General features: G+C 43.5%; 1 protein-coding gene across 3 annotated transcripts in view; it reads left to right on the top strand.

Moving 5' to 3' along the window:
* Nucleotides 1-25,918, top strand: part of PDZD2 (PDZ domain containing 2) — a 200,767-nt gene that overhangs the window by 82,833 nt on the left and 92,016 nt on the right. The window contains exon 1 of one of the 3 annotated variants that reach the window (XM_027634815.1): nucleotides 1,468-1,489. The exons of the other annotated variants lie outside the window; for them this stretch is intronic. The gene's annotated coding sequence lies outside the window, so the exon portion shown is untranslated. Of the gene's footprint in view, nucleotides 1-1,467; nucleotides 1,490-25,918 lie in introns of those variants that run through there. 3 annotated transcript variants of the gene reach the window in all.

Raw genomic sequence — 25,918 nt, 5'->3', positions numbered from 1 at the left:
CAGCGGGAGCGGCGGCGGCAGCAGTGGCAGCAGCAGCTACAGCCACCGCCACAGCCACCGGCACAGGCACAGGCACGGCCGCCGCCACAGCCACCGCCGCCGGCGCGCACCGGCTCCGCGGCACGGCGCCGGCAGGTGATGGAGCGGATGAGCGGGGAGCGGGCTGCGGGAAGCGGGCTGCGGGGATCAGCCGGCTGCTGCGGGGAGGCTGATCCGGCGGGAGACGAGGCGGAGAGATGCGCGGAGCCGCAAGTTGATTCGGGTGTGGGGGGGCACCGGGCGGGCGGCGGGAGCCCCGCGGGATCCGCGCTCGCCCGGTGCAGGACGTCCCCCAGCCCCGGGGCTGGGGGCTCCGGGCTCGCGGCTGGGCAGAAACTTCAGCCGGGGTCTGGCGGGAGGGTGCGCGTTCCCGTGGGGACGAGGCTCGGTTCAAAACCACTGAACAGTTCGTTTGGGGGAAACCTTTACAACTCCAGGCACAAAATGCTTTCCTGTAGGACACACGAGCACCAGATTTTTTAAAATGAAAGCGCTGCCGAAAGGCTTGCAAGAGGAGCTTCGCTTGGCAAGCCTGCGTACGCTTTTAATAAGGAAAATATACTGTCTTCCGATTGGATGCAAAAAATAGAGCTGAATTATTACTTCCTAAATCTATCATGATTCCTGGCTTTCAGTTAGGGGAGCTTTCGGGGGCCATAGTGCCGCAGCCATCATGTTCCCTAAATATCTCCTAATCCCCAAGCAAACAAAAGTCTGTTGGTGTTTAGTGGGTTTGGTGCATGTAGGGCATAGCCGTACTTCATTCTTAATTCATAGCTACTTTATGTTGGTACAGATTCATTGCTTCTGCTCAGCCCAGCATTTTGGCAGGGTCCTCTCTTGCAGCGGAACTGGGGGACCTTCTGAATGAAGCTAACAAGTAAAATATGCTTTGAAATGGAGTGCAGATGGAAAGCCTCTTAAGTATTGTGTTGCACAACAGTGCACTCTCTGTGTGTGCCATTCGACTCACAAAACTTTGGGTTTTTTGAATGCGTTCACAATCTGAGCTGGACCCTGTGCTGTTCAGAAATATCATGCATTAATGTCTGGAACAACAGCAGTTCTGATGATAAAGGTTAATTCATCTCTCTCCTGACAGTACTTTTGATGCCTGACACCACTGGTCAGCACATTGCTTAGAAATGTGTATGTGTCCTAAGTTTTTAATTTCAAGATATTAAATTGTTGAATAAGAAGAGTAACTGGTATTTGCTGGCTCAGGTGGGTGGTGTGTCAACTTTTCTAGAGCTGTTTTGTGAGTTATGCAGCTCTCCCCTGCATCCTACAGCATCACTGTGGATTGCTGTTTCATATTGACTGATAGTAACACCCTTGACAACAGAAAGTGAGGTTCTCTATCTGTGCATCTCACCTTTTCTTCACAGTAGGGAGTGTCCCTTTGGCTCCATCTCCTGGCTCAAAAAGAGGATCCCCCTTAATTGAGAAGGTATGGAGAGATGGGGAGCCTCTGGATGGTATTGGTAAAAAGTGGGTGGAAAGGGTAATGAAGGCTTTTTCTTCATCTTGAACTATGTGATCTTGGGATCTGTTACACCAGGGTACCCCCAGTCTAGTTGGAAGCTGGGAATTAGGTCCTCACTTTTATTTCATGTGAAGAAAGCAGGTCTTTTATGTTATTACTTCTAATATCTTGGAAGGATTTTTGACTTAGTGACTAAATATTATTCTGGTATTTAGAAAATAATAATTTAGTATTTCATTCCTCTCATGGATCTGCTGGAAGGGTTAGTCATCTCGCCTGATACATCTCTGTGTGTGATCTTTTGGTGGAAATGTGTTAATGATATATCCTTTATGTCATGATTTTTCTGCATGGTCAGGAAAGTGTGTTACCTGCAAATTATGAATCTACTTGAAATAGAAAACCTGTGGCACTGTGGAATGATCTTGCTGTGATTTAGCAGATGTATGACTATGCATGGACTTTGGATGTGAGCAGAGGGAATCATACTCTGCAAGTACAGTGGGATGGCAGGATCTTTCCTTTGTGGAGGATCTTTTGCGTGCCCTGTCTTTACTGGAGAGCAACTTTCTTCAAGTGTCAAGGACAGGAGGAAAAGAGCCTTAACCAGACTGTAGAATCAGGGTACGTGTCCTACCTGTCATGGCAAGACTTCTGTATCTACTCACTGTACCCCAAACTGAAAGGGGAAGGTGACAGGCTGTGCTGTCATTGATGTTTGGTCCCTGAGGGGTTGGTGGGGGTAGCAAAGCAATAAGGTACAACTCTGAAATTGTGAAGATCTGTTTTGTTTCTATATGGATGTCCTGTGTATTCCAGCAAGTGCCAGACAGTATGTCACTATGTGCCTATGTATATCAGTGCCATTTAGTCCTTCACTGTTACTGCTTAAAGTATGATAAATTATATGGTCTTGGGATAAGGACTGACAAAGATAGCATGGTGTGGTGTGGGTGCTACCTATGTTTTTTTATTTGTGTGGCACTCTCAAAGTGTATATAACCCTACTTATGGACAGTTTTCTTCTGCCCTGGTGCATGCCTCTGTTTGCATGCAGGGGCATTCCTCCTATCACATGCAGTCTGGCAGGCAGCAGAGGGGATCAGAGAAGGGGACTGGTGGGCTGTGGTGGCTCAGGGCTTCTCTCTGGTCATCCAGAACGCCTGCCTTGAGGCTGAACATTGGCGACACTCTGAAAGTATGTTTTGTCTGCCAAGTCCACTGCAAGGGGAGAAAAAAGATGTTTCTCAGATTTGCTCTGTATATCTTTTAAAGTCTGTGCCTAGCTTTTTACCATGCTTTGTGCCTGATAGGACTACAGAGCCACCACCACCAGCCTCCGAGGCTGAGCTGAATTATTTTCTGAATTATGTATCACCAAGAGACACATCAGCTCAAGAGATTCCAGCTGCAGAACGTGTGTGTGCAGTGTGTCTTGTTCAGATGTTATTTCCTTAATAAAATTGCTTGTTTGGCATGAAGAATTGTTGGCTGGTTTGGGCGTTAGGATTTTCCCCCTCCCTTCTTCTAGCCCTGGGATACAACAGTCAAGTTGCCTTCTCTCTGGCTGGTTTTGTAAGTTAATTTTAAGGTCCACAGTCCTGATAGAGCTGTGACTGCAGGCATCTTGAGGTGGTAGCCTGTTTGACACCTGTGGGTAGAAATTGATGCTGTTGTGGGTACTGTGTTTCCTGAAGGACTAAAGAAAGGCAGCAGCCCCTGAGGAATTCTTCAAGGGGGAGCTGCCTATTGCCAGCTTCATGAAAATACTGGCTATAAGGACCCAAGTGCAGTTTGAGTTACCTGAATATGCCCTGACTTTACACACAGACTCAGACGTGCGCTTTCATTCGCTGTAGGCTGACACCCCTTTCTTCAGGCTTGTCACTTTTCTTCTTCCCTGTTCTTCCTTCTCCTCCTCCAGTCCTTGCCCTGTGGTAGCTGTGGCTCCAGTGGAGAGGCTGGGTTTGCAGCAGAGCCTGCACTGCCTGTGAGAGGGTACACAACTTGTGAAGCAGGATTTGGTACCTCTGCTCTACCTGATGAACGAGAAATGTTTTGCTTGGCATAGGAATGCTGTCATTGGTGGAGTAGTTGCACTCAGTGTTTTGCTAGGCTAAACATTTGTAACAGCCTGAGACTGCTAATGAGGAATAATACATTCAGCTAAAATACACAGTGGAATTCTGTTGTGGTAGGCCAAAATGTAGTAAATGACTGAGAGCTTAGTCCAGGATTCAGGGAAAATGTTGCCTTTTCTGCAGAGTGTTCTGTGAATGTTGATAGTGATCAGTGGTTGAAGTCACATGGGGCAAAACCCAGCACAGGTCCTGGCCCATTTTCCGGAGTTCTTGGGAGCTGGGGTGTTTAGAAATACTTTGATTTGAGGACAGAACCTCAGCCCACCTGATGTCTCAGAGGTCCATCTCCAGGACTTGTGGTTGTTGGGAAGGTGGTTGCAGCGCTCTGTGTTGTCTCAGTGCAGGGCTAGCTCAGGTCGAGTAGATCCCTAAAGCATTAGGATAACATGGCTCTGCTTCTTCTAGACCTGCATGGGATGCAGCATGGCTGTGTTTGCTTAGCCCTGTGCTGGAGTTACCTGGCCCAGGTGTGTTGGCTTTGGGGCATGTCATACCCATGTCATGTTTTGTTATTTCATATACAACTCTCCTCTTGACAGTGGGTGATGGACTAAATCTAATGTTATGTAAATCTAATGTAAATCTGAAACACAAGTTGAACACTGCAAGGGGAAGGCTGTTGGTGTAGTTGCCATCGTTGCTTTCTGGAGGTTTAGATTCACATTGGCATAGTTCACTTGGTTTGTCCCACAGCATCTCCAGCACTTTCTACAGCATTGAGAAGCTCTTGGCTCCAGATGAATTCTGCCAAAGCTTAAGATTTGCAGTAATTTGCAGAATTTGACCTTTTGACTCAAGAAACGGGTGTGGCTTCCAAGTACTACTGTGAGTATGTACAAAACAGTGAGGGAATGTATTTGCAAATCTCTGCAGTTGCTGGTGAGCTGGGAGAGCAGCAAGGGCACTGTTGATGTTTTTGACACAGGAGTTGCTGAAAGGAGCAGGAATCTCACCCTACTGAACAGGAAGGAAGCTAATTTTCAAGTTCTTGCCCGTAATCCAGGATGGTCAAGAATGCCTTGGTGGGGTCAGACTTCTGTACTGCTTGTTCACAGGTCATCTTGCAGTCCAGCTAACAATACCAGGCAAAAGACCTTTGTCCTGTGTCTTTGAACATTGACCTTCCTCTTTTGGGGCAGGATATTTTGCGATGTGGGTTGACCCAGTTATAGCTGTGGTGCTCTTCTAGGTCAAAGCTGAAAGAGCAGAGGGGAGAAGGATGCAGCCACCAAAGCAAAAGGTTATTGAGATCCTTAAACACACTGACATGTAGGAAACAGGTTTTAAAAGACCTGTTTAAAATATGAATGAGCATGAGATGTAAATTACTTGCTAAGAGGCCAACTTCCAGAGACAGGATAACCATAGGGGACTGCTTGGCTTGTACTGTATATTCATCTGATTGGCTGAAGTTCCTGGCTCTTTTCCAGGTGTTTTAATGTGAAAATATTTATTGAAAGTGATGTCTTGATTCCATGGGTCTTGACCAGTGACCTCAGGATAAGCGTGACATGCTGAGCTGATACTCAGGCCTTCTTCGGATTGAGTACAAACCAGATTTGTTTGTAGACTAACTGGCATCTCCGGTGTAAATTCTCCATTGCTTGGTTGATGATGAGCCAACTGATAAGAAATTGGGGAAAGTTGCTTTCTTCAGCAAAGGGAAGTTACTTCCTGTGTATCTCCTGGGAAGAGGGCTGTGGAGGATGTAGAAATGCTTCCTGCATGAAGTCACCTCAGCTCTTCCATGTTGTTGATGAAATAAAGGTGAAAAATGTTAAATGCTTTTGATAGGCACCACCTGCCTAACAAGACCCAAAAGTGATGCAAGACTTAAAACTCTGCTGCCCTGCTGAATTCCCCATACTGGCACCTGAATAGCAGAGTAGGGAGTAAAGAGTGAGAAAGGGCTTGTGGATGGGATACTTCTCTGGGATGGTAGACACATCTGTGAGAGGAATCAAAGGAAAAACTCTGAAAAGTGCCTGCTAGCAGTGGAAGTAAGCTGAGGTATGTAGGTTGTGTCTTGCAGACAAAGCACATGTATGTCTGTGCAGCAGCATCTTCTGCCCGCTTGAGGTATTGCTGGTCTCTTCCAAGGGAGCTCAGAAGTTATAGGGCTTCAAAGGGAAACCTCCTTTCAGGGTCCTTACTCTCCAGCTGGACTTAAATGAAACTGTTTGTGGTTTACACCAATCTGTAAGAATGTGGCTGCTCTCTCCTAGCTGTGGGCTCATTTTTAAACTTTGGATAGACAGTGTCTCATCTCTCCTCATGTCCAGCTGCTACAATCCTTTTAAAGTGTTGCTTTCATTTAAAAAGCATGAAGCGCCTTCCACTGCAGCTTTTAAAGCAGGAGTTTAGACCAACCAAGATGGTTTCTGAAGTTACCCTCCAGGGAAGAAACTTCTAAAGAAACCGCCACTCAGCCACGGTGCTTGAGCAGCCTTCTAGAAACAGCTGTTGGGAATGCAGAAAGCTGAACTTTTTATGGCTGAAAAGTTAGTTTTGCCATTAAAACTAACATTTAAGAGAGTCCATCTGCCTGCAAAGTGCAGCAGCTGCCTTGAGCAGCCAGGGCCCTTCTGGAGGAACAGGGAAAAATAATTTTATATTGTCTTCCATAAGCTCAGCTGCCCTTTAAAAACAACACAAAGTTGGCCAAAGACAGTTGTTTGTGTTGCAGGTGAATTGCAAGAGAGCACTTGGGGGACGTGGGAACACACACTGAGAGTTTTAAGGAGACTTTGTAGAACTGCTTATAATTTAATTTGGATTTCAAAAACTTCAATATTAGAGCAGTTTCTACTCTGCAATCCTGTTGCTTAGCAAAGCCTCCTGATAGTGCTCAGTTAAGAGTAGGAAATTCTTGTCTTTGGTATTGCAATGACAACTTTCCAAATGCAACCTAATGAAGGAAATGTCTGATGTACCAGTCCCAAAGTTGCAGCACAGTGAAAGCAACAGACTGTGTCCAAGGAGTAGAGGGAAATTGGTAATTTCTGTTTCTATAAACTATGTAGTTGACTAATGACTCATTTTCTTCTCGTGGATAGAGAGTTTAAATCTTACCCGGTAACCTAAAAATACTGTATGTTTTGCTGTAAGGTTTGAAGATTGAGTAGAGTGTAACAACCACAAAAATGTACAAATGAAGCCCCTCTGTGGGCAAAATACTTGGTTGGACTTAAGAAAAGAAGCCTGAAATGAGCTCGTAATTCTGTTTGTGGCTTTTCTAGATGTAAGGTGACAGTGGGATGGTAAATTCACAGAAGAAAAGCACATGGGGGTAATTCTCCTTCTTTGCACACCTCCTGTGGCAGTAGCAGTAGTTTGTGGTACTTAATTTGGAGTCTAGTTTCTACCTATCCTGCTACACAGACATTTTAAGCCTTTGCTGTTGAGATGGTACAGAAGGCATAAACATCCACAGGTCTCTGCTGCAACATCTGGACATGGTATTTGTATATAAGTATTTGAGCAAGATGTTTTTGTGTTGTGTGGATTTCAAGGCACCTCCCGCCTAATCCTGCTTCTTATGCGGCACTCTGGCACTCCCCTCACGCTCACACAACTGTCTGCAGAAACACTGTCTGGAAGGGTCATGTCAAAAGCATCAGTCATGGGTTTTTATAGTGATTGACATTAATTAGCCTCTATGTTTTCCTTCCTTCACCCTCGTCCCCTTTTTAACTTCATGTTTTTCATTTGAAACAGAGATTAATTTGGACTAACAAGATTGTCAACTGCCCTCGTTTGAACCTGCCTGCACTGTTAATTTTGTTGGGTGGCGTTGGGGAGTAGTGGAGGAGTTCAACCATGGTAGTGAATTGCTTGCTATCATAGTGATGGTTTCTAAAGCCTTCAGCCACAAACCTTCTCCTTTCCTTTAAAACTGTTTCTCTTCTAACCCCAGTCGTTTTGTGTGACCTACCATGCTTTTCACCAGTCTCCTTTCATTGTCTTCCTTTGACTTGATTTGGGCATAACCTTAAGTTTTGTGGAAAAAGTCACCCCCTTTTCACTGTGTAGTGATTTAGGAAGCCAAAGTAGCTTCTACTGTGTCAGTAACATGAGTCTGAACTCTCCATGCACTAAACCACCATGGCCTTCTGGTGATAGCAGATGACCTGGTGGCAGGTGAAGGAAAGTGTCGGGTTCTGGGGTAGCAGTGAAGCTCCTGCACCTTGGCTGGCAGGCTCATTGGGCTGTATATGGTGAGGAGGTATGTTATCAGGACCAGCTTTGGACATCCTGCATGGTTGGTCATGTTTTTGGCTGTCTCAGACAACTATTCTTTAGATTTTCATGTACTGAACAGTTGTCCTCCTGCCTAATTTTTTTTTTTGAAGCTTTGCTCAAACAGTATTATGTTGGTGGATATGTCTCCTTTCAAGTTCCAACCTAAACCTCTTTATAGATGGTTTGTACTTCTCTGTCTTTCCTTTTTCCCTCCAAAGAGAGCCTTCGTTTTGCTCCAGTAGCAAAACCAATGTCTCTTTGTCTCATGGGAGAGGTCATCCTGCTGACCTTTTCTTGCACTATTCCAGTGTCACTTAACCTTCTTGAACTCAGTAACCTGAAATTGCACGTTGTTCCAGCTGAGACCTTACTACTGTCTTGCATATTTTCCCATTCCTCACTGAGACCTTGGGCAACATCAAGCTTTTTTACCCTCTTGCCATGAGCCACTAAACCACCAATGGCTTTCTCTTTCTGTATCACTTCCAACTGTTGAGCTACCAAGCTGCAGAACATATTTCTTAAATCCCAAAGTGCTTGACTGCACTTGGCTTTATTACAAGCTGAACCTCCTCTCAGTTGTTTTAGTCCCTGAATGTTCTGAGTACACTTCTACCCATTCTCTGAGTTGACAGACTTTTCCCAGCTATCTGTTGTCTGCAGATTTCATTCGCAGTCCCCTGTTTTCTCTATCAAGGGAATTAGTGGAATTGCTGGATAAGAATGTCCCAAGGCGGCTCCTTTAGGAAATCTGTTTATAGTTTGTCTTTCTCACCAGAATTTCAACATCTGCACAAGCTGCTCTTCTTCTGGGTTTTGTGGGGTGGAGCTTGGTTTGGCTTTAACGTCGGCCCTAAATAGTAAACAGGATGGCTTGTGGAGCTGGGCTGGTGGGGGATCCACACGCAGGCAGGCACTGCATGTGCAGGGTGTCGGTGACAGGCATACTTGTGTCAGAGCCATGATGTTAAATGTTTCCTCTTGGACAGTGAAAAATGGCTTTGTGTTCTGGTCTGTTATTATCAACGCTTAACAGTTCCTGGAGAAGGTTTTTTTCATCTGGAAAAAGAAAATTATAGGAAAAATAATAAATGCATGAAACTAATGATTTGAATGTATAGTGGGGATGGCATTTTTAATTTATACTCTTATTAACTGTAGGAATGACCAGAGCTGAAAATACCAATTGTGTCAGCTCTGAGCATTACTGAAATAGTATTGTCACTGTATCACTTGCTTATTTGAGTGTGTTATCTGGCAGAAATCATCTTGAAAAGCTTAATCTGTGTCTTCTTTTATGGCTAGTGCCAAAAGACCAGAATAGACTGTCATCCAAGCCCAGTTCCAGTTGAGAGAGGATTACTGTGGTCTCCCAGAGCTTTGAGTGAGCAGCATAGCCCTTTCTAAAAACAGCAAAGACACCAAGTGGGTCATTATAAAAGAAAAAAAGGGCTAGATTTTGAAACATATGTTGTATACACCTAAAATGGCCAATAATCTTAATTATTAATGAAGAACACGACAGAGCTAGGGTGTTAGCTTTATACATTTCATGAACATGTGTATCAGATAGAGAAGGCTGTACTGGCACAACATTCAATAAAATCAGTATTTGTGGAAGGTAAAGTACTACAATTCCACTGTTAACTGCTGTATTTCCTTTGTTCAGTAGTTTTAAAGCTCACCTGGAGAATTCTAGCAGGTAGAAGGAGCAAACAAGCCATTCCTGATAGCTCGGAGGGAGATCTGAAACTCTTAGGCATCTGTGAGATGTTCAGCTGAGTCTGGACTATGCTAGTTTGAAAATAAACAGCATTTGTTGTCCAGCCACAAAAATCCACGTGTGACAAGTTGCTCTCTGTGTCTGTACTTGAAGAGACAATTTAGAGTTTTGTCCTTGTATTAATATCTGAAGGAGGAGTCTGTACTCAACTCATCTTTTTCTATGAAAAGAATCATCTAAAGGTAGGATTTTTATTTTTTTTCAATACCTGACATCTGCTGCTGTTCTGCACATATTTGCTCATCAGAATGCCGGTACTGGGGTCACAGAATCTTTGTTAAAGTCATGGAAAAACCACATGATTAGGTCATTAGTATTCAGACATTTGTGTATCAGTTGTTCAGTATATGGTTTTCTTTTTTTTTTTTTTTGGGGGGTGTGGGGGCTCTTGAAGCCATAGAGGCTGATCCCTTTAAGTCGCATGGCAGAGGGTTTCTATCACTTAGTTAAAAAAAATTTCTCCTTGAAGTGCAATTCTTTTCCAAAAAGGTGTGGAAAGCCCCAGTTCTCAACAAGGGTTATTTAAGGGAATGTTTGTACTTTGGGTGGCCAGTGTAAGAGGCTTTGAGCCACAGCCTTAGTTCTGCTGAACCATGAAACGTATGCTAAAAATCCTTCCCAAAGAGTCAGCCAGTTTTTGTTCTGCCACCTGGATGCAGCTGGAGTGTAAGTGGCAATGGGAAGAGGAAAGGCTGGGTGGGGGTGAATGCAACCATCCATGTGAGACTTCTGGCACTGTCCTCACATTTGGTTCTGGTGCTTTCTCCGATCTCTTGGAGCAGATTTTCAAGACCTCACTACCGCAGCTGTGGTGTTGTGTGGGTTGCATAGTTGCATACCAGCCCAGGAATGTTAAACGGAGTTATAATGGATTCTTATTGTCACCTCATGATTTAAAACAAACTCTCTTAACATGTGGCTGTGACTTGTGTGTTGTCACTTTACAGCACTTGCAATTTCAAAACAGATGACTGAAATCACAGTGGTTTTTAAGAGCACACTTGCTTTCTCCCTGAGGTCTTCCTCCCGGTGACATGGTTCCCTTCTTGGTACCTCCAGTCCAGTGGGGACCCAACCAGCCTGTCTGGGCATGCAGTGCCTCTGTTCCCCAGAGTCTCTGCTACAGAGCTGCTGCTCAAGAATCAACTATTTCAAATATTTACAGTGCTGCAGATGAATTTCCCGTGTCATCAGTCAGAGCTCAGTGAGGTTCCCGGTCCTGTTGCAGCACATGGGGAGGAGACAGGAAAGCTGAAGATGAGCAGCAGAAACGTTGAGTTTGTCTTACTGTGTGAAGATTTATAGTGTTTGCTGTCTTGTATCTCAGACTCATTTAAAGTGTGCACTTAGGCACGGCTTGTTGATATAAAGCATGCCAAATCTCCATTGCTGAATCTACAGGCGAGACACAAGGCCAAAGTCCTGTCTTAGCTACCATATAGGATTTTCCTTTAATAAGCATAGTGAAGCAATGGCTTATTGGGACTTTGGGGCCAGATCCTCTCCTAGAATAAATAAAGCTAAGCTCATTTACAGCAATTGAGCATTAATCTCTATAAGGCTTTTCCAAAGATGTATTGCAGTGAACATAACAAGGAAGAGAGCTCATTATTTTCCAGGAGAAGTGACAGATGAGAGTGCATTTCCACTCCACAATTATCATCGTTTTCTTTTTAATCACATAACTACAAACATCTAGTGGCCACCGCCATGGCAGTATTTGTGAATGGAAGCTGGATGCATTCAAAACAGCATGAGTCCGGCCGTTTTCCTTTCTTACAGTATATCTTGCCAAATACCTAATTTTCAAAGATTAGAGTCTTGGAGCGTGGAGCTGAGGGTATGATTGGCTGGAGGACATTCACGGCTCAGTAATGAAACACTGATGTATAAAATGGTAATTGATCCCTGGAGCACCACGAGCGCTGAGCCAGATCCCATTATGTGCGGGTTCCGGCGCGGCAACAGAAACTATACAAATGTTGGCACAGAGGGTTAAATGTGAGATTAACTAACCGTGCTCTGCAGAGATGGTACTAAAATGAAATATACCGTTCAAAACTTTGGGGGTGGTTCACTGCAGAAGTAGTTTTGCATGCAGTTCTAACCTCTACATGTTTGTTTCACAGATGAAGCTAGAGGTGTTTTCTTCAGGAAGGACTACTGCAAGTTGCTGCTAAGTTCGAGCCTGACCAGTCACAAAAAAGTCACTTTGGAAGCTAACGGAGTTTTTTTTATACACCTATGGCTGTTATGTGTTATTTGTGCAGAGACCCTTTTAAGCATTTTGCTTTCTGAGGAAAACTTTTTTTTTCTGTGTCAAAAAGGCTGTTGCAGCACTTCAGTTCCAAAATAAAAATAATCCCCACCCTGCTGCTGTTTTTAGACATTTGCCTTTGTCCTGTTTGACTCGTCTCTCCATGAAGTTCCAACAGAACTGGTTCTGTGTGGGTAGTTAAGCAAGCAAGACATAGCAGTTGTGACGATGGATTTTGTGCCCCTGGGTACACTGGGAGGCTGTGCTGGAACTCTTCTGTGGTTCCTGATCTTCCTGGAATAATGGTGATTCTCTTGTCCCCATGGGCTGCTATAATTGCAGGTTTGGGGCTTCCCATGTTTGTTGCCTTGCTTGGAGACTTTCCAGGATCCTTTCTGCTGCACCGAGGGTCTAAGGGTCACTTGAAAGACTCTTCTTTCTTTTGTGTCTGTGTGGGGATAGCACCTGTGTGGTTTACATGGAGGCATCTCAACTCTGCATGTCTTACTCCTAGTGCAGAGGCTGTATGAGAGAGTACTTGCTGCAGGCTGGACCTTACCCTACCTCTGCCCTGTTCCCCATCCGGTGTGTGAGATCTCTTGGTGTGTACAAAATATTTCTTCAGCTCTTCCAAGGTAATAAAAATCACCAGTGTGGGTGGGACAAACATCTTTCCTCCATCAAAAGCTTGATGTTGAAGCTGAAGCTCTAGAAGTTGAAGCTAGGGTGATAGCCAGCCTCTAGTGCAGGAGGAAGCAGTGTGCCTGGGGCAATTACCTGATCTTTCCTCTGCTAATTCTCTGTGCTACTCTGGACAAAACAAAACAGAGCAAAACTCTCTTTGGCTGCAGAGTGTTTGATTGAAAGCAGTCTCCTTGTAATGGTAATTTTGGAAAATGTGCAGGTAAATTGTTCTCTGTTTAGGGGAGGTTAGAACTGTTCAATTTCCAGAGTCCTAGAGACATCAGTCCTGCTCCCTGCCAGCCAGGATCACATTATAGCCAGTTGGGTGGTAGAAATTCCTGATGGATGAAGTGACAGACCATTTTCCAAGTTGTTGGATAGCCTCCGAGATGGATTGCAGGATGATCTTTTCTTGATTTCTTTCAACAATTGCCTATTGTGACTGAAAACAATTGCTCAGTTCTTCATTTTAACCATGGCAGAACTGTAAATTAGGTTACTTACTTATTTTCTGTTTTGTTTTGGTTTGGGGTTTTTTTGGTTTTTTGGGTTTTTTTTTGTTTTTGTTTTTTTGTTTGGTTTTTTGGAGGTTTTTGTTTGTTTTTGGGGTTTTTGTTTGTTTGTTTGTTTGTTTTTTGTTGGTTTGTTTTGTTGGGGTTTGTTTTTGGTTTTGTTTTCCCCTACATTGCTGAATCTTAAATCTGGTGGAAGTTGGTAATTCTGCCTCTTCTGTGGTTGATCTCTGCAACAGGCTCCCCAGGGGAAGTGGTCATGGTGCCATGCCTCTCAGAGTTCAAGGGGCCACTGGGCAATGCTCTTAGTCATATGGTTTAGTTAAAACTAAAGTAGTTCTGTGAGGAGCAGGACTCGATGATCCATACGGCTCCCTTCCAGCTTGAGGTGTTCTGTGATTCTTTGTGCACTTTAACTTGTGCTTCTTGGAGTTTGCACGTACTTGTAGATATCTTGTGAAATTAATTACAGGGTAGTGTTGCTGGGGACTGCCTGTCTGTGCAGCATTTAACACAACCCACAAGTACAGCATCCTGAGCTCAAACTGTTTCAGGGAGGAGCAGTTAAGTGCTGCTGCATGAGTTTCACAGTGGTCTTGAGTGTCGCTTATATGGTTTTAGCCTAAACTTGCATGGAAGTGAGTGGTTTAATTATGCTGGAAGTACTGCTGGTGTCCTGTGAAGCTGTTCAGTCATTCCTGTGTTTGAGCACAGTAAGAAGCACAATTGTTAGGGTGGGTGGAATGGATCTTCAGTTAACTGGTGTGCCTTCCATGATCCTGAAAGCCCATGTGGAAAGCAGGTTACATGATGCCACAAGTTAAAATCCCAATTTTGCAGACTGGTGAAGATGCAGAAGGGCACCTGGGGGAGTTGGTAGAGCTCTCCCAGTTTTCAAGGCTGCCAGAGTTGAGAGAACACTCTGTTAAAAAATGCAAGTGGAAAGAAATGTTTATTTCTGTTCAATTCTTAATCTGTGTTTTTCACTACAGCTGTTGACTGTGGGGTTTTGCATTACTTGATTTGGACCAGGGTTAGCCACAGTGAGAGTCTCACTGGCTCTCCCTTTCCTGTTCTGCCTCACTGTGATGTGCTGTTGGCGTTATAAACATCCCAGGATGATGTTTAAATCCAAATAAACAGAGTTGCCATAGTAATTAAAAGAAAACTAGAGAAGCGCTTCTATTGTTCTTGCACGATGCCATGTTCATAGAAACTTCAACTATGGGTGGGATAATATAATTTTTTTTAGAAGAAACAATGAAATTAGAGTTTGGTGGATAACCACCTAGTGGTGATGAAGTGCAGTTGTTGCACCTCGTACTTGGACCCTTTTAGTACCTTGCAGCCTCCCAGAGCTCTGGGTGCACTGGGCACAGCAGGCTCAGAGGTTTCCTTGTGCATTTATTTTGGGTATTTTTTCCACTCCAGACTGTGCCACTCACTGTGATTTGTGGTGGGTCACTTTTAGTCTGCTCAGTAAAATGAGCAAAGGGTTGCTGTTTTCTTCTCCTGACAGCACCGTGGCCATCACCAGCTGACAGATGCTCATGAAGTTAGGTCAGTGGTGCTCCACTGCCAGATGATTGTAGTTAAAAAAATAGTTATGACTGGCTAGAACTTTTTTTTTTCATTCTTTGGGTATTGATTGATTGGCTTTCAGCTGAAGCCAGTACATATTTTCGACAGATGAAAACCAGATTTTTTTGAGCATTCTTCTTGTGTCTGTTTGCTTTAAGAATGCTTTTAATACTTGGCTCAAAGGAATTTAATTTTTTTTCCTTCAAAAGATGATCATTTTATAGCATGTTGAACATTACAGTTAATACAGGTATTTAAAATGTATGAATGGTTTTTTGTATATACGTTTTTAACACAAAAATACCTTGCATGCCAGCAATGCCATCAGCTCGTTCTCTCCTCTTACTTTTTTCTCAGGTCATTTCAGTTCTTTAATCTTTTGCAGATGTACCTTCTTACAAGCAGGATTGTAAATCTGTTGTTTGTAATACAGTTCTATTTTCTTGAACATATCTCAGAAAAGCACATTCAATATAAATTGTGAAAACGCAAAGTATAATAAGGAATTAATGTCAACTGTTTTAGTGAAGACATCACAGAAATAAGGTATGTGTATATTTTAGAATGTCTCTTAAAATTTGAACATGGGCTAATGGCTGAAAGTATTGGAAGGATTTAAATATGAAGGAGAGAAATATTGAATATGCAAAAAATTGGGGAAAGAGCAAAATAAAAAATGATATGGTGACCATCATCCCCATTAGTAGCATATCTCTATGAGGACTATCAGGGGCCTAAAGCAGAAGTCACTTGATGAAATTTGTTGTGTGGTAGGCAAAAGGTCAGGCTAGATAATTGCAGTGATCTCTTCTGGCCTTAAAACCTTGAACTGAGTAGCACCAGTCATGTTTCCAGCCAGTATAGGACGCAAAATGTGGAAAGTCCTTATTCTGAAGAGTTTGCAATGCAAACAAGATAGATATAGAATAAACAGGATGTGCCAGAGAACTCCAGAGAGGAAATGGCTAGGATGTCATTGTTTGTGAAAATGTCATCTGTGAGAAAGCACTGGAGATTTATAATTCTGGGCATCATGCAAGAAATGAGTGGAGAGGAGGACTCTGAATGGGTGAAATAATGCATAGAAGGAAAAGTGAAGAAAAGCGTTTTATACATTGAGAGAAGAGGGGAATGGAAAAAGACCACAGGACTGGACCAGTTGCTCCTGGCGGGTGGGAGAAAAATGGAAAAAAGCTGCTTGAACCTTAAATAGGGTTGGCTCAATCTGGGCTTTCAGGACAAGGCTGCTGAGTGAGAGTTTTGCCTAAGAAGGTATCTGTGGTCCTGTGGTGTCTGGTAACCAGTCTGGTGATGATACTGATCTGCTCCTCCATTCAACACGAGTCCTGCAGGAGTAAGTACAGATCATGCAGGTACAACTGTCCTCTTATCTGTTAGTAATGGGAAAAGATGGAAGGGCTGGCTGACTGTGTGCCCTGGGAGTGGAAGGGGGTTAACGACTATGTTTTTTGTCTATTTTGAGCCTGAGCATCTGAGGTTGTGGCCTCAAACCTAGGCTGTGGCAACTAACGCTAGGAAATTCCCATTCAAAGCAGTTACATCTTAAACCATTTTAATATTAAACATGTAAACTGAGGAAAATGCATGACCTCCTCTAAGTGATTAAAGGTCTACTGTGACAGCAGCTGAGTACAAGCAGTGCATTTGCTGCAGCATGCCTTCTGTCTCTTGATAGCATGTGCTGTTACAGGTATGTGTGGATACATACCAGCTCTGAAGATGCAGTCACAGATTTGTAGGCAAAGATTAGACCCATGTGCATGACCAGGTGTGAACCTGACAGGGATCACCTGGAACCTCTGGACAGAATTATTGTCTGAATAATAAAGACCATTACAGTCTATGTTCTGTTTAATATATATTCAGGGATTCCACATGATAGATTCTTTTTTCTGTGTGCATTGAAAGCATTTTAAAAACCGTTTAAATATAATCCATATTAATTTCACTGTGTGGATGCCTTTTAAAAAAGCACTGAGAACAGAGAGAGGAGACTTTGGGAGCATGCCATTTGCTGCCTCCCATCAGATGCCAAAAATTTGCTAGCAGATGAGGCTTTTGGATATTTTCTTGTCTGTCAGGGGTTCAGAGCAGTTTTGGTGCAGGATGTGATATTCCTCTGGCTGCTGTAAATCCTTTACATTTGCAGGGAGGTGGATCACTTTAACTGGGAGAGATGAGCGGTAACACAGGCATGCCCCTCACTGCTTTCTGCTCTTGGAGGACCTGCATGCTGGGTGTGACTTGCAGGGATGGCCAGGGTTGGGTGTCTGAGCTCTGTGAGCATGACAGGAGGCTGGTGAGAGCTCGGTGGGTGATGGCCAGAGGAAAATTTTCAGGCAACACAAGAGCAAGGATGTTGGGCCACTTGGCAAATACTAATTAGAAAGCACTCAAAATATGCACGCGCGCGCGTGTGTGTGTGTGCATGCACGCACAGGTGGTCAAGGTTTAGGTAAACAGCTCCTGAGGGTGGCCTGTGAGGTCTGCTTAGCAGTTGCTGATTGAGGTGAATCATTAGGATCAAAAATCATTTGATCTGTGCTGTAACATTTTGGCTGCTCTCCTTTTGTGCCGCAGCATGTCCGAAGAAGGGCAGTGGAGCTCATGAAGGGTCTGCTGCACAAGTCCTGTGAGGAGCAGCTGAGGGAGATGGGGGTGTTTAGCCTGGAAAAAAGGAGGGTCTGAGGGGACCTTATCTCTCTTTACAGCAACCTGAAAGGAGATTGTAACCAGGTGGGGACTGGTCTCTTCTCTCAAGTAATAGGTGATAGGACAAGAAGACACAGCCTCAAGCTGTGCCAGAGAAGGTATAGAGTGGGTATTAGGAAAACAATTCTTCTCTGAAAGGGTTGTCAAGTGTTGGAACAGGCTGCCCATGGATGTGGTGAACTCACCATCCTGGAGGTATTTAATAGACGTGTAGATGTGGCACTTGGGGATATGGTGTAGTGTTGGGCTTGGCAGCAGGGTTAATGGTTGGACTCCGTGATCTTAGAGGTCTTTTTCAACTTAATTGATTCTATATTGGCACCATGAGAGGAACGTTATCCACATAATATTTATTTGGTTCTTGGCCTGTACCAAAATTGATTAAAGTCCAGCCATTATTAATCATAAGTACTACATTATTATCCTAGATCTTTTTTTCATCCATTCAGAGAAATGGAATACTGCATTATTCATTTTTTCCCTGCATTACGTGGCTGTCTGGTATCTGCTGATCTTTTGAAGTCCTGCACTCTGAAAGACCTCACGGCTGAAGTGCTAACTTGGCCTTAATCCATAATTTTGAATCAAAGTCCCATTATGTTGCTCACTTGTTTGAGGGATGGAACCTGTGTTTCTGTGAAACCTGGGCTGAGCACACAGTGTGGATGCTGCTGCCAGCAAAAGCGATGGGGGATCCCCTCATCCCCCAGCTGCCAGCTGCTTGGCAGAAGAAGCTGAAGTCAGGGAGTAAGCTAAAGTGGAGCCTAAATTGCCCTAAAAGCACTGGAGAGGACTGTTGGCCTGGTTATGGCTCCATAGCTAAAGGGAGAGTGTTTGTCTTTTTTTGGCAAGGCAAAAGTCCCATGAAACAGGTCAGATCAATCCATCTGCTTTTGCTAGAAAAGCAAAATTAAAATGAAGCTCGTTATCTGCACGGTTTATATATTTAGGAGCTGCGTTAATTATCCTCATTAGCTTAGTTTCTTGGGAGAAATGCTCTTGATCTTACCCCAGTGTGCCAGAAATACAATCTGGAACGAGTCTGTGAAAACAAATAACACATTGATATGGTTCATGCATTGACTTCTGAGTACACTGCTTGGGCAGCATCTGTCACTGTGCTCATTCCCGCCTTGCCTTGTTGGGACCCTTTGGATTATCTTTCTTGGACTTCAGCTGGTAGAAGCTGCCATTTATCAAGGCAGTCCACGTGGTTAAGAGGTATTGCTCTCTGATAATACTCGGTGCAGCTTACACTTGTCAGACACTGGAATCTATTTACTGAATTCTTTTCAGACAAGTCGTTTTTGGCACTTTGCAAAGTTTCCTTCCATGTGTCCTCACTGGCTGAATGCTAATTTATTCAGGAAGGCTCAGCTCCAAATGCACGAGACAGTATTTTCAATGTTTCCTACTGTCTGGACAGTATTGCGTTTGGAGAATTCATTACTCCTCTCTCCTTTGTGTCCTTAATTTCCTTTGCTAAATGTGTGATGATGGGACACAGACAGTTTATACACTTACATTAAATGACATTGTATTGTAATGGGAAAATGGATCTCCACTCATAGCTTCTCCATAGGGAAACACTCGATAAGCTCATTGTATCAATACAATAAATTCACTCAAAGTGCCTTTGACAAATGACATCTCTGAATTTTCTAGTCTTTAGTGATTCCTCTAGCCCAGAGGATACAATGAATTAGCTGATCTAAGCTGAATTGTCTTAAATATCCTGATTATTTCTGATGTCTGAACCAGTAGTGGAAAGCAGTGGAAAATTGTAAGGAGAAAGGGATAGAAATTACAGGGTATGCAAAAAGAGAGATTGTCAGGTCTGAAGGGCGGTTGTTTCCATTTAGCCTGACCTTGTGTATAAAAAGTAGCTGTAGACTTTCTTGAGTGATGTTTGAAATATTGTAATCGCTTAGTCCAAGCTCTGGGGTGGGATATTTCTCTCCCTTAGTTCAAATTCCATAAGCAGCTCACATATCCATCAGCATTGCAGTACCGAATTGTTCATGGCAGATTAACAAGCTGCAGAAGTTAGACCAAGGAAATGCTTTTGATCTCCTTTACAATCTAGGAAATGAGGCATGGTGTCCCCTGCTCCCCTTCCCCTGGGAACTGCTTAGTTTGAGCAAGAGTCATTAAAACGTGTAAGCACCAAAAAGTGCTTATGTGCTCCCCCAGCAGAGCTCTGTCCTGTCCTGTCACCAGGCACGCTCTACATTGTGACTTCCCCATATGGCCTGGATTCAGTCCATGCTTTCCAGGGCTTCTCAGCCGCTTTGCAGCAGCACGTGCTTGATGCCAGTGCCCCAGTGGCTGGGTCAGGAAGCTTGGTGCTGATCTCATGCCTGGACATGCTGTAGTAATTCATGAACTGCATGTTCTTAGTCCTAATTCCCTGCAGGTCTGATCAGTGAGGTGATCTCTGGGCGTGCCGATCAGTCATGCATGTATGCACAACAGGGGCTGTGTGCAGGTGAGCTCTTGTGGCCACTCTTTAATTATAAAAAAAAAAAAAAAAAGAAAAGAAATCGTTAGAGGAGGTCACACCTGGCTTGCTTTGTTGGGGTTGGGGCTCTGGGATTGGGGCACTTGCTCATGGACAATTAAATGGGAGGACATTGTTAAAGCCTTAATCCAAATGTTTTCTCTTTCATGGTGTAGATTTTGATTTTTTTTTTTTTTTTTTTTTTTATGAGAGGAAAGCTAGTTGCATCCTATTAATTAGCTCTTGGTGTTTTTGTTGCATCATGCCTTGTCAGCCAACATTTGAGACCTTTGCAAAGACAAGATCTTATTTCCTGGGAATCGGGTCATTGCGATCAGTTAGAGAAGGGAGCAAATCACAGCTCTTGAATTTAAGGAACTCATCCAGAGATGTCTTGTTTTTCACTGGGCAATGTCTTAGCAAAGTAATGTGTTACTAAATCTGTCTTTTGGGTTTGGTAATCCTTGTGAGATCCTACTAGTCAACCAGTTTTGAGTTTGAAGAAAAACAGGCAATTAAGTGGGGAGGCATCAGTTTCACCTGCCTACCACGAAGAGCCGGTTGATGTCCTCCCAGTAAATTACAGCTTTCGGGAGGCAGTGATTCATCTCTGTGCAAGCAGCACAACAAGTGGGAGAGCAGTTGTTTGGCAAAAGCAGTGTTCAGGCCTCTTAGCACACTTACTATTTTCCTGTAGAAACTTGGGAACGGATTAGCACATGGTGTTTTTTTCCTGAAGCCTCCAGAGAACCCTTTCAGAGCGAAACAGGAATGTCGTGTTTCTCCTCCCTTTCCCTTGGTTGTGGCCATGCTTTCTCACCCTGCCCTTGTGCTGATGCCAGTGTTGGTGTGGGCGTAAGGCCAAACAGGTCAAGGGAGCAGTGCCATTGAAAACAAACCCTTCATGCTACACTCCCATATTGGTTTTTCATACAATAGCCCAGACTGGAAGGGACTTTGAGAGGTCATCTGGTCCAGCCTTTCATGGGTATAGGAGTCTAGGTGAGCTTATCAAGAACCCTGCCATGTTCACATGTTGAAAACTCTAGCAATATGGACTCTCCCATATCCCAGTGGAGGCTGCAGTTTTTAATTGCATCACGTTCCTGGTTTGCTGATGGAGCAGCTATGTGTGCCCTGGTCACGGCACGTGGATAGGAGTGCAAAAGCATTGATTTGGGTTGTCCTAATCTCACTTCTGCTCTCAGCTCTGCCACGGATTTGCTGTGTGGCCTCAGGCAGTCACTATAATCCCATCACAGGTTTCTCCATGGCACAACAGGGCTAATGCTGGTGACCTATGTGGAGCACAGGGATGCATCCAGCTTTAGGTAATCCAGTTTAGCATGTGGACTAATAAGGGCTGAGAGCCAAGCCCAGTTTGTTGGTGAAATGTTTGTTTCTATCTCGTCATCACTCTGGGTCTGTGGAGGAGCCCACATCTGTATGGGGTGTACACTCATGTCACTTCCCAGTGAAGGAACTGATGAAACCTGGAGCAGCCTGAGCTGCAACTTACATTCCTATAGGGAACCCAAGGCAGGGAATTGTCTGAATGGTGTCCACTGATGAGAGGAACATCATAGAAAACCTACATGACTGTGAAAGTAAGTGTGACCCTTGTGAAAATAGACACGACAAATTGGATTAGACTTAAGAGGAAGGTGCTCTTATTCACTGCTGAGTGATGACCAAAGAGAATTTTGGGCTGTGAATATCATGATGTGATTTATTAGTAATCACTTCCATAGCATATTTCATCTATAGATCTAAAGTGGCAATTAGTATGAAGGCACAAAAGTAGTATTCATATTTTATTGAGGCACAAAAACCTCAAATGACCTGCTGCAGGGCATTTCATGAGTCAGTGGTAGGGGTTGGGCATGGTGTCTGCTTTGAGGAGGATAGTTTTTTTATGATTGGTTTGTGATACCAGTTCTGTATGTGATTTGGTTAATAATTGTAAATGTGACTTGAAATTTTACAGAGTTTTTCGGCGATGATGGGTCGGAGCGTTGCCAGGACTTGCTGACAGTAGAGGCTAATTCATGCTAATCTGTAGTCTTGGTGTGGTTTAATTCAATTCATCTCGAGTAACATGTTTCTCCTTTTAAATTCCTGTGCTCCTTTCCATTGCTTTATTTAACAAATAGATACCCATGTGTTCTAATGGGAAATACAAAAACCCCTTCAAGCCTTAAGAGCTCTGTAGGTGTCCTATCTGCTGCTAGTCTGCTGCTTTCTTAAAGCTGGAGCTGGTTTTCCTCCTTGTCCAATTAAGCCAGATAATTAAATCTCCCTTTTTTAGTCATAGTCTGTCTTTCTAATCCTGTAACTGAGCTTAGTCTGCCAGAGGAAGTCCTCTACATTTCTCAACGCAGCAGATCCCTAGTAAACATGGCATTAAATCCAATCCCATGCTGCTTCCCTGTATTCATCTGTCTTTTCTTGACCTGGTACTTTTATGCTGTGTGTTTCCTGTGCTAATGGTTATTTTACTTAAATGCCAGATGCACTGTGATTATACTCTTAGCTCAAAGTATAAGGAGGGGTTTTTTTAACTGTTATAAAGAGGTTTTGTTTTACTGTTACATGTACTTGATATTTAGAGTACAAGCACAAAGATGTTTTGACTGAAGCTGCCTAGACCCAATTTGACAATCAAATAAAAAGCTGGAGGTTTCAGCACCATCTCTTCAGCAATACTAATTGCTTCCTCACTTCTGTATTCATTGTGTGTCCTTTGTTTGATGGTGGAAGCTTTTAAATCAGCCATTGCATCGTTACCTGAAGGACGCTTTGCAGTTGCTAAGTGTAGGTGTAGGAGATGACGTGACAAGGAGCCAAGTTAAAGAACTTGAAGTCCTCTGGGACTTTACATGGTGATACTTAATGACTTTGATACACCAAACAAAATTTGAAAGCACGACAAATAATGCTTCACTTCACAGGAAAAGAAATTACAGACATCTCTTCCCATTGGAATGTTGGCCTTGAACTCTGATACAAAAATGGGGAAGAGTGAGGCCTTATGAACTGTTTCTTTCACTGTACCTGTAGTATTTCCTTATGGAAGCTGCTTCTGGAACTACATTCTAATAGTTCTTTACTGGTTTAATTGTCAACTGATTTTACTCTGTGAGAGGGGCGAAGATGTACACAAGAGACTAGTTAAATGGAGATGTGCAAAAAACTCTCAATGCAATGTTTGAATTGCTTTCTGACACTTGAAAATGAAGACTCAGATTCTGTAATTTCCTCTCAGGTCAAACTGAGGCCATGTTGGTAGGATTTTTCCATATCTGTATGTACGACAGTGCTGTCAGGAGAGCATGTGTTTCGAGCAGCAGTGATTCTTCATCTTGCGTTGCGTTGTTAGGTGTAACCTCAGGCATTTGTGTTGTTCCCAGAGCATTTAGAGACCTCATCTGGAGCTGTTATTACCTGTGTTGGGAAGAGGCTGTGGTAGATGTATGAATCCTCACAGGATTCTCCCTCACACAGGGGGACCTGTCTGTGGGCGGGTATTGCTGGTCAGTAATGCTGGATCTGTGCATGCCTTGATCACCTTGCACTTCATTTGATGCAGATCAGGCACGGACAGCTGTTAGGCCAGCCAGTGTACTTGATTTGCACTGGATTCATACCTTGTGCAGAAGGACAGATGATACCTGACATCATGACCATATGACTACCAGCCTATAGCTAACCCTTCAGGTTTTGTGGTTTTTCTTAGAGAGCAGGATATTAACCTGGCAGGAGCTGCAATAACCTGGCCCTTTGCATAGTGTGGTTGGCACAGTTTTATGCCCATTTTATGGGACCAAAGACTAGATTTCCTTTCTTGCTAAACCATGGCCTTTCTTGCTAAACAGAGTAAGTTATGCTGTGGCCAAATCCATACGCTTGTGTTTGGAGTGTACAAAGCCAGCTTGGACACTTCAGCCTGTAACATGTGTGCATCCAAGATCTCTGTATCATAATGTTCTCAGCTCCCATTTGTGTCATTGGGAGCCTTTTTTCCACATCAGTATGACAATGGCTGTGATGTACAGGGTTTGTGTAAGTCTATTAGGTCTCATTGATTACTGTCTCTTCTGAAGACAGATTATTAATTAGCACAGCAAATTGCTGGAGAAAGGGTGTGTGTAGGGAGTGGTGCTGGTGCTGTCTCTTCTGACGTCTGGAGGAGAGCCAACAGGGCATGCAGCTGTCTGCCATGTAGTTAAGAATGAGGTCGGATCAGCGGTGCAGAGAGAGACTCCCTGTCTAGCAAAGGAAAAAATTCAGAGTTTAGAACAAGAAGTACAAATAAAGCAGAAAAATACCCCAGTTTTTGGGTTGTTGTTCCAAATGGGCAGTGCTGTTAAAGTAAGATTTGGCTCCCACGTTATGTGTATTGGGAGAGAGCTTTCAAACAACTGCCTCAGTATCTCATGCCATTCCTTTCCAGAATTTTTTTTTTTTTCCAAAGGAATGCTTTCTTTTCCCTCTCTGCTTATTAACTGTTTTCTGTGAGGAAGAACCTCAGTGCAAATCAGTAGCTCAAAAAAAAAATCTTTGCCAAACTGTAGTTTTAAGGGTTTGGATGCTGGGGATTAGTTTTTGCTTCCCACCTAAGGTGATTTCAGGGCTTTTGCAGACTGGGGGTACAGTTTGGAAGTATCATGGTCCTGCAGTCAGGGTTAGGGTGATGCCTGGTTATTCAGGGATACAGGGAAGAACGTATCTGGGAGAGTCTTGTCTATATGTGTACCACTGCAGTTGGGCAGTACAGCTGTACCAGGTGCTGTCTAGAAATGACACTGCACCGACGGGGGGATTATTTGGGTTATAGAAGTGAAAATTTCTGGGGCTAGAATGTACTGTGAAGGAGGGAGTAGACAGGGAACTCCACGGAGGCTTTTTTCTACCCTGTGTTTTCTGCAAGAAAAAAGCAGACCTGAAGCATAGCTGCGACTAATGGGATCCTGAGCTGAACTTTGCAGCTTTCCCCTGTGATCTCAGCAGACTGACCGAAGCTCTGCTCTCACAGCTGCCTGATTTCAGGGTGTGTCATTGATTTGTTCTGGATGGTGGCAATTCTTCTGAATTCACTGCAGTTTTAAAAAAAGGAGGGGGTTGTGTTTTCCTCCATTGCAAAATTGTGTTAACTGCATTGTCACTGATTAAAAATAATATGTATCCCTGACTTTTGCTGAGGAGAAGACTAATCCAACTTTATTCAGGCACTGCTGACTTCCTGTCCTTTTATTCCCCCACAAAAAATCCTTGAGTTCTGATTTCACAGAATTAGAGGTAAAATTTAGTTCTAATTTTAGAGCTAAAGTTCCGTTCTAATTTTAGAGCTAAAGTTCTACCATTTTAGTTATACAGGCACCATTCATATCATGCTAGAAAGAAAATGCAAGAATTTGAGTGTGCGGCTGGAGTTACTAAACGTTTGCCGTTGTGGATAAAATTGGAGGGAGGAGGAGAAGCCTGGCTGAGCCAGAGGATGATCAAAACTCCAAAGGTCTCAGAAGCCAGTGTGCCTGGGAGGGTTTAAAAATGGGACACTGATGTCAAGACACTTTGGTGCTTTCAGATGTACCATCCCCTGAGTTCAGAAGACCCTGGAGCCACAGATGAGTGGTGTGGGTTGGGAGCAGTTTATAACTGCAAATTGTCACTTAATTTTCTTGTTGTTATTGTCATGCAATTAAAGTCATGGCCATTGAGCTACAAGATGAGGGGTTTTGATTGGATTTTGGGGTCTGTAATCACTGCTGTGATGTTGCTGCCTGGAGGCAAGGACTTGCAAACTGATCTTTCCAATAGCAGGATTATAGCTGAGGAGGGAGTGCTGGGTTTAAAGGAAGAAAAGTTTAAAGCTGTCATATAGTGGTTTCCACTCAGATGAAAAAGCAGAGGATTATAAAGCTTTTGTAAAAAAAAAAAAAGAAAAAACCCACTATTGT

Source organism: Corapipo altera, unplaced genomic scaffold (genome assembly GCF_003945725.1).
Source record: "Corapipo altera isolate COAL_440 unplaced genomic scaffold, ASM394572v1 61411, whole genome shotgun sequence".
Classification (NCBI taxonomy): Eukaryota; Metazoa; Chordata; class Aves; order Passeriformes; family Pipridae; genus Corapipo; species Corapipo altera.
The sequence above is the reverse complement of the archived record's forward strand: the minus strand, read 5'-3'. Positions and strand labels throughout refer to the sequence as shown.